A 17,073-nucleotide genomic window follows, 5' to 3' on the forward strand; every position below is an offset into this window, starting at 1 on the left:
AGATAGACTGTCGAATAATCGACTCTGCCCCAAATCCACAACCAAACAAGGAATAGGAAGTAAGGCCAAGTCGATCATTCTAGGGCTATTCAATTCCAGCTATATACAACTAATCAACATACACGTAGCAATCACATAATCAAGTAACATATAGCAAGCAACCCCTTATATCATAAGGCAATATTGAACTCATGCACTTCTATTCAACAGTTTCTAAAAGAACCTTATCCACCAGCATGCTTTTTCTAACAATACATATATCAGCAAAATCAAAACTCAACAAACATAAAAAGTATGGGTATTTTGGGAACCACTCCCCCATTCGGGCTCTGGCTGACTTTACACACCGCATCTTCCTGTAAAACCAAAGTTAGATCAAGGTCCACGTTCCCGATCCCAAGCCAACAATCAAACAAGAACATGACAAGAGACAGAGGCTATTTCCCTAACCCAACCCTTTTATTATAAATTCTTTTTCAAAAACATTTTACAAAAACTATCGGATCCTAGTTTGAGACTGGATTCACACACGTGTTCCTCCAATTCGATTAAACCAGGGCTCTGATACCAACTTGTAACATCCCATTTTTTAAAACCAAAGTTTTTCATTTTTATTAAGGTAAAAATTCCTAATTTATAAATCCATTATTAAGAAAATCGTTTATTCAAAATTATATTTATTAAAAATGAAAACCAATTCATATATCAGCAAAATAAAAACTCAACAAACATAAAAAGTATCAGTATTTCGGGAACCAGTCTCTTGTTCGGGCTCTGGCTGACTGTATACACTGCATCTTCCTGTAAAACCAAAGTTAGATCAAGGTCCACGTTCCCGATTCCAAGCCAACAATCAAACAAGAACATGACAAGAGACCGAACCCATGTCCCTAACCCAACCCTTTTATTATAAATTCTTTTTCAAAAGCATTTTGCGAAAACTCTCATGTCCTAGTTTGAGACTGGATTCACACAAGTGTTCCTCCAATCCACTCAAACCAGGGCTCTGATACCAACTTGTAACATCCTATTTTTCACAGCCAAAATTTTTCATTTTTATCAAGGTAAAAATTCCCAATTTATGAGTCAATTATTAAGAAAACCATTAATTCCAAATTACATTTATTAAAAATCAGAGTATCATAGAAAACGCGAAATCCTCAATGTTGTTGATGAGTGTGTATAGTCCTGCCTTCGCCTTCCCATAGCCACCGATGATACCTGAAACAATAAACAAATGTGTAAGCATAAAAGCTTAGCGAGTTTCCCCAACAATACCCCATACGATAAACATACAAGCATGCATCGGGTGCACTCAGCCATCGGGATGGAATACCCTGGGTTTGTTGGCCTACCACCTCATCCCACCCGCTCTTCTAGACCCTTTGTGCCTACGGCTTACAGTCGGCCCACACCGGGTATATTGGCCTATAGCACACATCAGGGCCGCATCAACCCATTACTACCATATGTCGACATATAAACAAACAAGGTTCAAGTAGAAATATAATACAGACAAACAACAATCATACAACTCACTACTGCCTACTAGTCATCTCACAACACATAGTCCCGCTACCAGCTAACCTCCATAAAATGCATAACCATAAGTACCCAAAGGTGAGATAGCCACCCAAACAAATGATCCTACTCTAGAGCCACAACCAAACAAGGAACAAGAAATAAATCTTACATCAAGAGTTCTCATGCTATCCTACAAGACTACATACATTCCCTAGGGAACTCCACTAGATGATAACCAACAAGTACAAGTAGAAATGCAGTTCTACATATCACTGCCGTATAACAACTTTTTATATACCAGGATATAGATCTAACAGACCACTACGACACAATAACATACTCGATACCAGGATGCAAATCTAACAGATCACTACAACATAGCAACATACTAAACATCAACATACCAAGAATGCATAACCGTATATACTCTAAGGTGAGATAGCCACCCGAACAGGTGATCCCACTCTAGAACCACAACCAAACAAGAAACAGGTAAAATAGTCTACACCAAGAGTCCTCACTCTATCCTACCTGACTATATACAGTCCCTAAGGCATCCCTCTACTAGCAGATAACTACAACTAGTGTGTCGGCATTGGTGCCTTCGACCCACGGTACAATAAGGCAAAACTCACCTGAAATGAAGAAACCCGAGAACACCGTGATACGCTCCCTACTAGGGGTGTCGAAGGGGTAAAATTTTCGGGTTTCGGGTAGAACGGGTATTTCCTTAAGAAAATAATACCCAATACCCGACCTATATTGTAATTCGGGTTTTCGGGTATTCGGGTTTGAGGTCGGGTCGGGTAATTATCGGGTATACCCGAAAATTTCCTAAATGACACTTATTGATAATTTTTTTTATATTTACATGTTGGTTTGTTTAATAAGGAATTGGGTAGTAAAATACTCCATACAATTAACAAGTACATATATAATAACAATACAAATCATTATAATATGTTATGTACTTTTTTAATTCCATTATGTGCGATAGTGAGAAACTGAGAATTATGATGACGGTTCAAGACTTCAACTTTAGCGTCGTATTCCCTTTGCAAATTTGCGTCGACTGTCGAGCTGTCGTTCATAAGAAGGAAACAAAGGGTTTGTTTTATTTGAAGTGTGCGTACTTGACTGCATTGTATATTTGGTATTATTGAAAAAAACGAATTCGGGTATTCGGGTATACCCGAAAATAAATATTCATACCTAAAACCCGACCTATATTATTATCGGGTTAACCTATTACCCGAATATTCATACCCGTTACTCGTTCTACCCGACCCATTCTACCCGAATTCGGAACGAGTCGGGTGGGTAGATGTAACGCCCGCAAATCCGGGCTAGTCAATTTAGAGGCAATAGGAGTCGAAAACGACTTTTCGACAAAAGATTATTTAGAATAAATAATCTTAACCAAGTTTTAGAATATGTGACAAGGTTTCCGTACATATAAAGAACGCCGAAATCTGAGTTATAACGAAGAAGTTATGACCCGTCGAAGTTTCACGACAGAACCGGCACGGCACCGGGAAGCGTAAATAGTGAATTTACGATAGAGCGAGATTTAGCCTTAGCGATCTAAACAAAAGTCGTAGAATATGTTAAACTAAGAACATCGATAAAAAGAACGCCCAAATCTGACTTCGTATGAAGAAGTTATGATTTTTCGAAATTTCGGACTAGCAGTGTACAGCCCGAAATTCGAATATTAGATCGAGCGGTTTTTAGCCAACACGACCTGAACGAGAATCGAAGATCTCGTTAAGAGTAGCGTAACGAGAAAAGATGGGCGAAAACGGACGTCGGATGAAGAAGTTATGAGAATTTAACGGACCAATCCTGTCCCAGCCTGTTAATAATATAAAATTTAAAATCGAGCCAAAATTATCCGATGGAGTATAAACGAAAGTTGTAGAGTACGTTCCCACCTTCGCGTGGATAAAAAGAACGTTGAAAAAGGAGCTCGTATGCGAAAGTTATGATTTTTAGAAGTCGAGAAGGAAATTTGCAAAACTGAGATGACGTGGCAACATCCGGACCCTCCATCGCTGATCAGACCTCGCTTCAGATCATGCCACGAAGCCTTCGCATTACGCCCCGCGTACAAGGTTCGGTACGCCCCGCGTACCTTCGGTCTTATCCGGGTCCTGTCCGAGTGCGAGCCAGCTGGATCATGCGTGTCTGCCTTATCCGAAGTTACGCCCCGCGTAGCCAAGGATTACGCCCAGCGTAGTCCGAGGCCTCGCAGGGTATAAAAAGGGGCGAGGGCCTTCGCATTTTTCACACAATTTTCCTTCTCTCTCTAGATTTCTTTCTCTCTCTAGGGTTTCTAACCCCCCCCCCCTAAGCCCTAGTTAAACCCCTTAGCTCCCAAGGGAAGCCCCGAGGCTCCCGGAGTCCCGAGAAAAAGGAGTCTTTCGGTTTTGAAACGCTGCTCCAATTAAGTTCCGGTTTTCGATAAAATTCGCTGTAAGTGTGCTACGCTTACGCAATTTTTAATATAGCTTTCAAATAATTATAAGAATGTTATTAGGTCCTTAAAATAATTATTTGGGTTATTATTATGAGTTATATCGAGTATTATTAACACTTAATAATACTCGGACCAATTAATTTGTCGCGGTTATCGTTACACTAAACCCTAGTGGTATCGATACTAGGTTTTATCGAAGGAATATCGTTTTGAGAGTATCGAAGCGCTGTCCGAGTGCTGAGTCACCACCTAATCAAGTGAGTGCATAGTTACTTTCAGCTTACACATAGATATGAAGTATTTTATATAAATTACGTGTTGTGTGTGTATATTATCTGTATACTTGCTATCTGTGCTGGATGAACGTTTTATACATGTTTTCAATGATTTAAACTGTATATGTATTTTATATCTACAAAATATGTTGGGTAAAACATGGATAGATGTAATAGTTGTTGTGTGACAAAATAAAATAATGAGAGGCCTCGTTATAGCTGTTCTTGATGATCTATTCATCTAGCGGAGTATAGATGATGACCACGGACTATTCTAGACAGTCCAGTGGAACACTAGCAGGCTCGCAACCTGTAGGTGTTTATTCGAACTGTGTGTTTATCCGAACTGTGTGTTTATTCGAACTGTGTGTTTATTCGAACTGTGTGAACTGTGTGCTCACCAGGTATACTCCATCCCAATGATAGTCCTTTGACTAGGTCCCTTGTGTTAGATGTTTTAGGGACGTAATGTGAGGATAACGGGAATGGGTAATTGGGTTGATTGTTTGATGTTTAAAAATAATAATTATATTATTGTGGGTTGAAAACCCTATGTGCTCACCAGGTTTCCCAACCTGACCCACTCAGTTTATTTATATCACAGGTGTTGATATGAAGTGACATTACACTGAGAGATTTAAAGAGATGTAGATCACTAGTGTAAATAATTGTAAGTTCTGTTTATGCTTATGTTTCTGTATTAACGATGACATCCCAAACGTTTTAAAATGAAATAAATACGTTTCTTCGAAAATGTTTTAATAACGTATTTACCATGTTTTTCTGGGAACAAATTCCGCAACATTTTTATAAAATGAAGTACTCTGATTTTTATAAAGCATAAATAAAATCGGTCTTTTCTGGCCGTGATTTTGGGGATGTCATAGTAGAACGGGTTTCGGGTTTTTTCGACAGGCCTACTCCCTGCTACACTGCTTGCTCCCACAGATCCACTAATATGAAAACCATATAAAATCTTAATCGCCAATCAAAACCATCAAGTTGACCTAAAGTCATACTTGGTCAAAAAGTCAACAGTCAACAGAGTTAACGAAAGTCAAAGTCTGAGGTTGGTTGAGTACGCCCTGCATACTCAACTTATGCCTTATGTATATGGGATGGCTTAGTATGCCCAATGTACAAAAATTACGTCCAACGTACTCGAGTTGATTCCATCCTTTCCATTAAGCAATTAATCCTCTAAGGACTTTTCACCCAAACTCATATTTAGCCTCAAAACATTGTCTTAAGTCATAAAGTTTCCACCTTATGACTTTCCATGGATAAGGAAGGTCCAAAAGCTAAAACCCCAACTTATTAATCCATTAAGACATCACAACTCTTGCATGGAAGGGATAGAAGGACCAAGAACACATTTTTATGGTTCCTAATAGGTCCATAATGGATCAACTTTCAAACTTTATCCATTAGAATGGTTCCAACAAACAAGATCTAGTCTTTAATTCATAAAAGGACCAAATGTGCATCTTTTTCAACTTAATCCATTAAGTCCAAGTGTTCAACCTCCAGATCTGAATCAATATGATGTTTAGATGGATAAAGTTTCCAACTTTATCCATAACAAGGTCACAGACTTCCAAGATCTAAACTTTATGCACTTAAAGTGACCAAAAAGCTCATAACACCCAAAACTAGCAAGATCTAACAATGTTTATCATCAAGATTCAAACTTTATACCTCCAGAAGAAAGATCAAGGTGAACAAGGTCTGTATCTACAAGCTCCAATGCAAACAACACTTCTTCGATGAGTTCCTTCTTCTCCAAGGTGAACCAAGAACACTCCAAAGCACATAAAAACACCTTCTTTTTGCTCACAAGGCTCAAACTAGGGTTTCAATAAAGGGTGTTAGAGAAGTGGAGGTTGAGAATGGAGTGGGTTTGGGGAAGTTAAGGATCCTAAATATAGCTCAAACCACGAAAATAGGGTTTGGGCACTGATTGCGTACGCCCAACATACTCAATTTACGTACATCGTACTAGGGATGCCCTAGTACGCCCAACGTATTCCCCGTACGCCCATCATACGAGGCTAACCCAAAAATCGTCCTAATTTCAAACGGTAGTAACTTCTTAGTTCCAACTCCTTTTTCGACGTTCTTTATATCCACGGAAAGGTATTGAAGAGCTTTACAATATTATCCAAATATCTTGGACTAAAACATTCTCAAATAAACATCCATATTTCATGCAAGAACCAGACCTATGACTTCCCATGTTCTTCCCTTTGGCCCAAAACACAATTCAAAGGTTCGGATCTCATAACCATCATTGCCTCCTTCCAAAAGGTCGAAACATGAACACCTTAAGGCCCAAAGCCTTTACACAATCAACTTCCGCCCCACATCCCTGAAATAAGAAATGATGGGTCATAGGATGTTACAGATCACCTCTGCTGACAAAGAGTGTTTGGTTGGTATTGTCAAATCCAAGCGTGGGAGGCATGGCCGTTTATTCCAACATTTCTTTTTATATTATCCAATTGTAGACTTATACCTTTTGTGCTATAAATAGATGATATTGTTGATCGATTTAAGTGTCTCTCATCTCATCTTCCTTGTAATTTTCTCAATATTGAAATTCAGGTCTCTTTATCTCCATTATCTTGTATTGTGTTGTTCATTACTTACCAACTTGTGTTTGAATGCAAACCATGTTACGATTCAACAAGTATCTTTAATCTTGTGTATATTTATTGATGTATTTTGTTGCTAGGTTTCATTTATAATTCTGTGAACTTATTATTATTATTGTGTCTCTCTAAGATCATGAGATTAACTTAAAATACATACCCTAATCTCTATAATCATAAGTTATTCTCTCAACATAGTCATTTTATGTCTGGTAAAGGATAAAACATGCAAATTTAAACTAGCGTTGGTGGTGGGTGGTGGTTGGAGAAGGTGCTGACAGTGAAAGGAGATGGTTGCTGGTAATGATATGAGGTGGTTGCCCAAATTGAGAAAAATGACATGGAAAAAAGAGAAAAGGAGAGAGAGAGAGAGAGTAAGAGAGAGAGAGAGAGAGAAAGAGATGAAAATGATATAAATTTTTTAGAATTTATAATTTGTAACACCCGTGTTTCCAGGCTAGACATTAATGATGATATAATAGTCTAGGTTAGCCTTTGTAACCCATTTTGAAATAATAAGAATGTATTATTTGAGTATTATGTGATTTATGCCTAATTGTTGTGACTTAATTGAATTAAGGATAATTTAAGCGTTAAAAATAAAATGTTAGATAAACCCGATATCTATGAAGGAAGTTGTAGTGGTCGTAACGATGTTTCCGAATATATATAAAATGCCGAAACCCGAGTTATAACTAAGAAGTTATGACCTATCGAAGTTTCGCGACTGAACCAGCGCGACACTGTGTGACGTAAATAGTGTCATAGTGAATTTACGTTAGAGTGATATTTAGCCTTAGTAATCTAAACGAAAGTTGTAGAATAAGTTAAACCGATAGCGTACATAAAAAGAACGTCTAAATCTGACTTCGTATGAGGAAGCTACGATTTTTCTAAGTTTCGACTTAGCGGTATGCAGCCCGAAACTCGAATATGAGATCGAGTGATTTTTAGCCGAAACAGTCTAAACAAGAATCGAATATCTCTTCGATAGTAGTCCAACGGAAGAAAGACAGACGAAAACGGACGTCAGATGAAGAAGTTATGAATTTCTAACGGAGTTTTCCTGTCCCGGCCCACAAAAAATAAATAATAAAAATAAAGTCAAAATGAGCCGACGGAGTCTAAACGAAAGTTGTAGAGTATAGTCTCACCTACGTGTAGATATAAAGAACATCGAAAACGGAGCTCGTATGCGGAGGTTACGCAATTTTGAAGTTTGATTTTCGGGCTACGCCCAGCATACCCGTATGCATGAACCGACATGGGCCACGTCGACCTGACCCAACACTCGAGTGCCCCGAGTCTGTAAGCAGTGACGCATTCAGTCTGATCTGCTTATTACGCCCAGCGTACTGCTTGTAGAGGGAGTACGCTCCGCATACTTTGAGATTACGCCCAGCGTTATCCGATGCTCAGCACCCTATAAGTAGATGTCGTGGGCTGCCGAGTTTTAGTGCTCAAATTCTTCTCTGTCACTCGTTATTGCCTCATTTTGCGTGCTAGTTATACCTCGAAGCCTCGATATCATTCCCGAGACGCGAAGCAAGTCCCGAAGCCCCGAGGATCCCGATAAGTAAAGTTTCCGAGCCGAAACTCTGCCTGCAAGAAACCCGGTTTTCAAGGAAGCATCCCGGTTTCACCGAAGAATACTAATCTTAGAGCCGTAGTGTTGTCCGATCATCTTCTGATCAAGTGAGTGCATAGTCCCTTTCACATACACGATTTTAATACAAATATTGATGAATGTATTAGATATATTATATGAGTTATACTCTATGAAATACGTGCTATGTGATTATATACTATTTGTTATGTGGTATGAGTATTGAATGAATATGTTCTGCAGGTTTTAAGTTGTATACAAACAAGTATATTTTATCTACAAATATGTTTGGTAGAGCATGGGTAGATAGTGATTGTGATGAAATAAAAATGATGAGAGGCCTCAATGTGATTGTGATCTAGTCGTCCAACAGAATATGGATGACGACCACAGACTTTTCTAGACAGTTTAGTGGAACGTTGGCAGGCTCATAACCTGTAGGTGTAGTGAAATTGGGTGTTCATTTGTTGTATTCTATCCATATCATGGTTGCCTTAGGACATTCATTGCTGAGGAAACCCCTTTGTAATAGTGTCTGTCCCGATGAAAATCCTAGAATTAGGTCCCTTGTAATAGTTGTTGTCATAGGGACATAAAGTGAGGATAACGAGAATGGGTAATCGGGTTATTGTTGGTTGGTGAAATTAAATATAACTATTTATTGTGGGTTGAAAACCCTATATGCTCACCAGACTCCCAAGTCTGACCCACTCAGTTTCTTTGTATTACAGGTAGTGACGCGAGAGCATAAGTTGGGGGACTTGTGAATATGTTTTTGTTTATAGACTAGTAGTTGTATATAATTGTGTAAGGTCTATGTTTTATTGTTTATGATTTTGTGTTTGTATCGGAACATGACATCCCGAGTTTTGATATATAATGAAAATACATTTTTCTAAAGAAATGCTTTGATAAACCTTATTTTATAATGTATTGTTTTGGGGACAAATTCCGCAACTCTTTTAAATCAATGGATTTACTCTGAAATTATTTTAAAAGCATAAATGAAACCGGTCTTTTCTGGCCGTGATTTTTGGGATGTCACATAATTAATCTAATTTCATTGATAAATTATTATTAACCGAAGAAAAAAATAGCAATATAGTATTTTAAAAAGAAACGAGGAACTGAAATGATAAATTTAAAAAGAAACAAGGGACTAAACGTGCATTTGGGGTACTTAAACGGCTAACAGTGATAGAGACTAACCGTGCAAGGAAATGGAAACATAGGGACGGTCCGAGTTAATTTTTGAAAACAGAAACTAAAAGTTCTTTTTGTTACCTAACCAAGGGACGATTTGTGTAATTTACTCAAACTTATATATGAACATGGATTAAACAAATAACTCATGCCACTATGATGATCGAGGTAAAATATGGTTAACGTAATGAAAATCTTAGATAATGAACTCAATTAAGAAAGAAAGACATGAACCAAAATTAAAAGTGAAAAATAAGGATTTGGTTTGTCACCCAAAGACAATCATGTAGTTATAAGAAATGGGGTGTTATAAAAGTTTGAAATCACTTAAAATGTACCGATTTTTATCATTACATACAAGTATAATTCTAAAAGGCGCGCCAAGGCGTGCCATGGCGTGAGGCACGACTCAACCGTTACGAAATGTCTTATGGCGTTGTTGTTAGGCATGCCGCGTGACAATGTGTGATATGGCGTGTCATGGCACATTATAGTATGTTATGGTGTAGTTTTTTTCATGAAGAAGTTAAGTTGGAAACAAAAGAGGAATAAAAGTGAAGCCATAACAAGATTCGTTCCAAAAGAAATATTTGAGTGAATTCATCAAGGGGACCATTTCAAAAGTAGTGGGATCAGTTCTAAGAGAGTACCATAAGGAAAATAGTGAATGGACTTCAAATGAATGACATAATGAAGGAACTTCAAATTTGGTATAATAGCACTCGATAGGTATTAAAATAGATACGAGTATCCATATGGTTTCAGAAAGTTTGGGGGAATAGAGGTGAGTTTTGATATAGATGATGAGGTTGAATCCTCAAGATTGAGTAGTTTGACAAGCTTATCTAGTCATGCTCCGTGGGGTCTTCAAGTGGTATTTAATGAAATCAAGATTGAATTTTACATTACCTTTGGTTGTGGAAAAGATGTCGTATTGCATCATGGAAGCTTCCTTATTGCCCAAAGTTTGCAACTCATTAAGGAAGGAATATCGATCTTTGTTATCTTAATATGTTCTTAAAAGAAGGGATTTGACATTGCCTTTGGTGGGATTGCGTTTGGTTTGGTAAATCTATAAAACATCCCAATCTTATGTAAATTAGAATTGTTATCTAACTGATCTATCCATTACCCTGTTTCATAAAACCCCCTTTCTTCCCTTTCTGATTGATCATGCCATGTAATCACAGATTGATTGTTTAATTCCCACATGAAGTCTTAGATTACTTAAGGGGTGTTTGGGATTACTTTTTAACCTCAAAAAGTCATTTTTTTAACTTTAGCTTCAAAGAGGACAAAAACCAAAAATTATTTTTAAAAAGTGTTTGACTTAGTATTTCTTGACTTAAGTGGCTAAAAGTCACAAAAATACATCATTTTTTTACTTTTCAAAAACCACAATTTTCTTCTTGACAACAAGTTAATTTTTAAATAAATTTTCTAATTATCAAACTTCTTTTTGAACTTTTTGACTTTTGGAGAAACCAAAAATCAAAAATTCATTTTAAAAACAATCTCAAACACCTTCTTTCTATTTGTAAACAATTGAAAAAGGTAGATGTTGAGAAGGCAAAAAAACAAAGATGGTAAGAGGTTAAAAGATGAGCGAGATAATAGACAAAATTGCAAAAATGGTCCCTGTGGTATGCAAAATTTTGGGGTTTTAGTCCAAACAGTGACTTTTTTGGTTTCGTAGTCCTTTTGGAATGGTTTGTTTGTGAAAATGGTCCCTGCGAAAATTGAAATGACTATATTACCATTGGGATATTTATTTTTCATTTTTCTTTCATTATCTTAAAATTTAATATTTATTTATTTATTTTAACAATTAAAAAAAATAAAAAAGGGTCCACCTCTCTCTCTCTCTCTCTCTCTCTCTCTCTCTCTCTCTTTCTCTCATTTCTTTGGGTTTGTTTGTTCGTTTCCTCATATTTTGAACATAAGAAATGTAATCCTAAAATCTCCATGAGAGCTCCTGAAACGACCCAAAAATACGACCCGAAAATTTCATTTTTAATATAACCAAAAATCATAAAACTGAGTATATCATAATAAGACCATGCGTTGCGTATCTCAAAACCATACTAAAATACTGTAACAAGAAAACTGTGTCACAACTGTATCAAACATATCTAAGAAAACTAAGTCAACTCCCAGGATAAAAACTGAAACTGTGGTGTGTGTGTGTGCGATGCCATCATCCCGAGCTCTTCCCCTTGCTTGCGGAAGTACCTGAAACCAAAACTGAAACTGTAAGCACGAAGCTTAGTAAGCTCCCCCAAACTACCACATACCATACAATACATATAAAGCACATACTGGGCCTTGCCCACTGCATCAGACCGAAGTCTGGAACTAGCTGCATCGGACCGAAGTCCGGAACTGACTGGGACCTTGTCCCCTGCATCGGACCAAAGTCCGGAACTAACTGCATCGGACCGAAGTCCGGAACTGATTGCATCGGACCGAAGTCCGGAACTAGTTGCGTCGGACCAAAGTCCGGAACTGACTGGGACCTTGTCCCCTGCATCGGACCGAAGTCTGGAACTGGCTGATCATGGCATAGCATAACACATATCAACTATTATAATCACATATACTGCATACTGCATCGGAACAGAGTCCGGAACACATAACACAAACATGCTTGTATCACAAAGACATCAAGCACTCTAACTACTGCATCAGACCAAAGTCCGAGACTACTGCTAATTAAACGGGTCGGCATTATGGCCGTAGACCCGTTCCTACTAAAAGGAAACTCACCTCGTGAACTGGCTGCTGTGTGTATGGCTCTGGAAGCTATCTGCTGCTGCTCCGGTATCTCCCCGCTACAAGTCCATAAACACACTTAATTAAATACTAAGCACTGCACTGGGGTAAAATGACTCTTTTACCTTTGGTCAAAGTCAACCCTCTCGGTCAAAGTCAACTCACAGTTGACCTGACTCGCCGAGTTGGGCCGCCAACTCGCCGAGTCTCTAATCTCATTTCACAACCCCACTCGAGGCTACTCGTCGAGTATGGCATCGACTCGACGAGTAATCTCTCGATCCAAGAACTCAGACAATCTGCATCCGACTCGCCGAGTCATATGAACAACTCGACGAGTTGTTCTTGAGCTTAAGAAGATTGCCTTGGACTCGCCGAGTTGTATGAACAACTCGCCGAGTCCCTCCATTACTGAGTCTGACCTCGAAATCGCTGAGTCCACTCTACTACTCACTGGCCCACTCGGCATCACTCAAAAAGGAAGAAATCGGGGACTCGCGACTCGACTAGCCGAGTCGTTCTTCTGACTCGCCGAGTCACAACCATGCAACTAATCTAAACTCGATTCTGCTTGAATCCACTACATACAAATGATAGATCTGAGTCCAATAAGCTGATTCACCACGTAAAGTTTCCAACTTTACGTGTACAAACACATGAAAAAGGAGATAAAGGCTAAAAAGGCACTTAAAAGGGTAGATCTAGGGTTCTTATGCAAGGTAACTTCAAAAAGGCAATAGATCTGGGCTCTACAACTCCTAGATGAACAGATCTAAGGATATCTCGACGTAATAGGGTATCCATACAATCATAAGGCTTGAGAAAAGCATCAAACTAGATCTAAAAGAGTTCTAATGGAGGTTTAAAGCATAAAACAGGGGGAAATCCGAAGAATACCTCAAAGAACTCTAATTTGCCCTTGAATCTTTGCTCTACAACTCTTCTCCTTGCTCCTTTCTTCTTTTCCTTCTTCAATCCTTCAAAAATTTAACACAAGAACACTTAGATCACTCAAGGATGGATTAGGGTTTTCTCACAACTTTCTCAGGGTGAAGGAGGCGAGAATGGGGGCTATAAGGTGGCTTAAATAGTGAGCAACCCGGGGATTTAGGGTTTCTTCCAGGCAGGCAGACTCGCCGAGTCCCGAATATGGACTCGCCGAGTCGCCGACTAACATGTGCTCAAAAATCCCGTCCCTACTCGGCGAATCAGGCTATGAACTCGCCGAGTCCCTCTTGCAAACTTCTAAATAAATACCATAGAATCATCATACGGGAGACGGGTCGTTACAGCTCCACACAACCGTTTCCTCCTTTACCAGCCTCACCTTCATCTGTTAATCCCAGCCAAACACCCCTGCTTCGACAAGTCGCCTTAGCAACGACCTGCTTTCTTCTTCGATCTTCACCTTTCTTCCCTCCCATCAAGAAAGCATCCATCGAGAAGTCGTCCAATGTTACCCTCCACTGTTGCTGAAAAAGAAACAAGCGTGTGAGTTATTGGTTCGTTCTGAAAAACAACAGGGGTATAAAGGACGCCCTACTGATTTAGATAATCGACATTGGAGCCCTAACTTCGATTATCTACCACAATGATTTTGTTGCGGCTTGGTTGTTTCACCGACACACCAAGCATGGCGCTTGATTATTGATCCAACATTGTCGAATTCTCATTCTGTTCTTGGATACTGAGCCAAAATCAATTTCACAAGGATGTTTATTGATCGTCTTTCCTTCTCCATCGGCAACAACTTCAGGCTTCAGGTTTCTTTCCGCCTTGTATGATTTTGAAGACTGTAAGACTGTTTACTTAGTAATCTGTGTGTCCGGGTGATCTAAGTTAGAATTATGATGTTTGTGTTTGGTTTCAAATGGTTAATTTCTTGAAATCTAAGGTTCATATCCCAATTAATTTTTGCGGTCTAATTTTGACCATAGTTAATTGCTGTTTTTTTTCCATATTTAGATTTTGGAGAATTAACCTTGCTTGTTCTTTATCTGTTTCTTCTTATTTTCATTGGTTGTATCTGAGTGAAATTTTGTAATTGAAGCATATATGTGTTTGTACGATTGTTCTTCAAGGGTGAAATTTTGTAATTGAAGCAGATTTGTATTTGTACGATTGTTCTTCAAGGGCGCATCGATTTCAAACCTTGATAACAGTGGTTTCAATGTCGATTCCTGTTATTCAAGTACAAAAAAAGCTTGATTTCTTTATAGATGAATCAGTTGAGAACGGAAGGGAGAGAGAGAGAGAGAGAGAGAGAGAGAGAGAGGTGAGTCCTCTATTATTTTTTTAATTGTTAAAATAAATAAATAAATGTTAAATTTAAAAAAATGAAAGAAAAATGAAAAATAAATACCCCAAGGGTATTATAGTCATTTCAATTTTCGGAGGGACCATTTTCACATACAAACCACTCCAAAAGGACTACGAAACCAAAAAAGTCACTGTTTGGACTAAAACCCCAAAATTTTGCATACCACAGGGACCATTTTTGCAATTTTGTCGAGATAAAAAGCAAAGGAAATTGGTCAATTTAGTTCTAGCCATTTAGAACGAAGGACAATAAGGTCCATTTAGGCCTGGCAATCGTGTCGTGTTCGGGTTGGCGTGTCGCGGATTGGCAGGTTGGCGGGTCAAAATATGTCAACCCAAACACGACCCATTTAAATATACAGGTCACGGGTTGGCGGGTCACGGGTTGACGGGTTTGGAACATAAACCCATATATGACCCACGAACCCATTTATTTAAACGGGTTCACAAGTTGGCGGGTTCGTGGGTCAGATTTGGGTTCATGGGTCCAAATTTTACATATTTAAGTCTTAAACATCCAAATGAAAATTAAAATAGAAACATGTTACAAACTTAGCCTTATAGGTTACCACTTATGACATTAGACCATTCACCACGAGTCATAATGTCAAAACAGTCAAATGGTCTAAGAATAAATGGTATATTTTTGTAATACTTATTAAATATTAATACTTGATACATAAATACATTTAAAAATAAAATAATTTTTTTTATTAAGAATATAAACGGGTTGGCGGGTCAACCCATTTATTTTTTGAGAAACCCATATATGACCCGTTTAATAAACGGGTTGGCGGATTGGCGGGTTAGCGGGTTGGTGGGTTGAAAAACTCAACACAAACTCATTTATTTCGTGTCGTGTCGCAGGTCGTGTCGCGTGTCGTGTCGAGAATTGTCAGCCCTAGGTCCATTCACTTTTCTCTTTCATATTTAATGATTTAAAAATAGAAAAAATAATTACAAAATATTAAAAAAAATACTTAAAAAAATATTTAGACAAATCTTTATTTTAAAAGATTAATAGAAATAAATATAATATTTAGATTTTAAGTCGAAAATATATTATTTTGATGTTTAATAAGGACATATACGAAATTCTCTCATATTTTAAAAAGATAATCAACACAACTTTTTTTTTGTATGTTTATCTGTTTTTTTAGGTTAATTAGGTCATCCATCTTTTAAATTTTACACTTTTGATCTAGATTTTAAATTGTATTATAAATTTGTCCAAATTTAAATTTTGTTACAAATCCGCTAGAAATTCAGTTTTCTTGTACAATTTGTTTTTTCTACAATCTTTTAAGACTTTTTATAATTATTTATAAGATTTTTTCTTAATTTGTTTTCTAACCTTTTTTTTTTAAATTCCTTTACAATATTTTTTAAACTTTTTTAAAAAACTTCTTTTACAATATTTTTTAATTTTTTTTCAAAATATATATTAGCAAACCATTTTTTCTAAGTGATTGTGTGACACTGGATTCGATGAAATAACAAATATGATTTAAAATAAGTGGAAATAATAAAACAATGATTTTGTAAACGATTTTTTCTAAAAATGTTGGTTGGCAAAAGTCGCACGATACGATAAAAGTACACGACGTGAAGCAAAATTGGAATGAAATCGAAATTTTGAATTCGTATTCATGTCATGTATAAGAGACACGGCATCGTTTTCAAATTTCGACACGACAATAACACAAACATCGCGTTCGTGTTCATATTCAAAAGTGTTGTATATTTAGTAGCATTCTCTTTTTTTATGTTATTTTTTTTCATGTTACTCGTGTTTAAATTATATTTTTTTGCAAGAACTTATGTATGAATTTATGCAAATGATTACTCCTCGTCCGCCCATCTCATACTCCTAAAGCATCTTTTTATTTCATATTTCATTTTCCTTCGCCCCTTTCAAGCTCCCTTAGACTCGTTACGTTGTTCGACCGAACTTGTTGGCTTCACGCTCTATTCGGTCGGAACCCGATTCATCGAGAACCTTCTCTCATAGATTCCCTTCTCCAAGTCATCGCCAACAGTCCGTTCATATCCCTTGGTGTCAAAGGGCGAGTTCCTTTCTTGTCTTGTCAAAAAAATTTCTTTATTCTCATTTGAGAAAGACTTTCCCTCAATTTTTTCTTATTTTTGTTGTGTTAACATTTTTTCTTTTTTGTTGTGTTTTTATTGAGTCATTAACGAACAAAAAGATGTCAACGTGTCTTGTCATGTTCGGGTTAAGAAAAA

Source organism: Lactuca sativa, chromosome 9 (genome assembly GCF_002870075.4).
Source record: "Lactuca sativa cultivar Salinas chromosome 9, Lsat_Salinas_v11, whole genome shotgun sequence".
NCBI classification, from domain to species: Eukaryota; Viridiplantae; Streptophyta; class Magnoliopsida; order Asterales; family Asteraceae; genus Lactuca; species Lactuca sativa.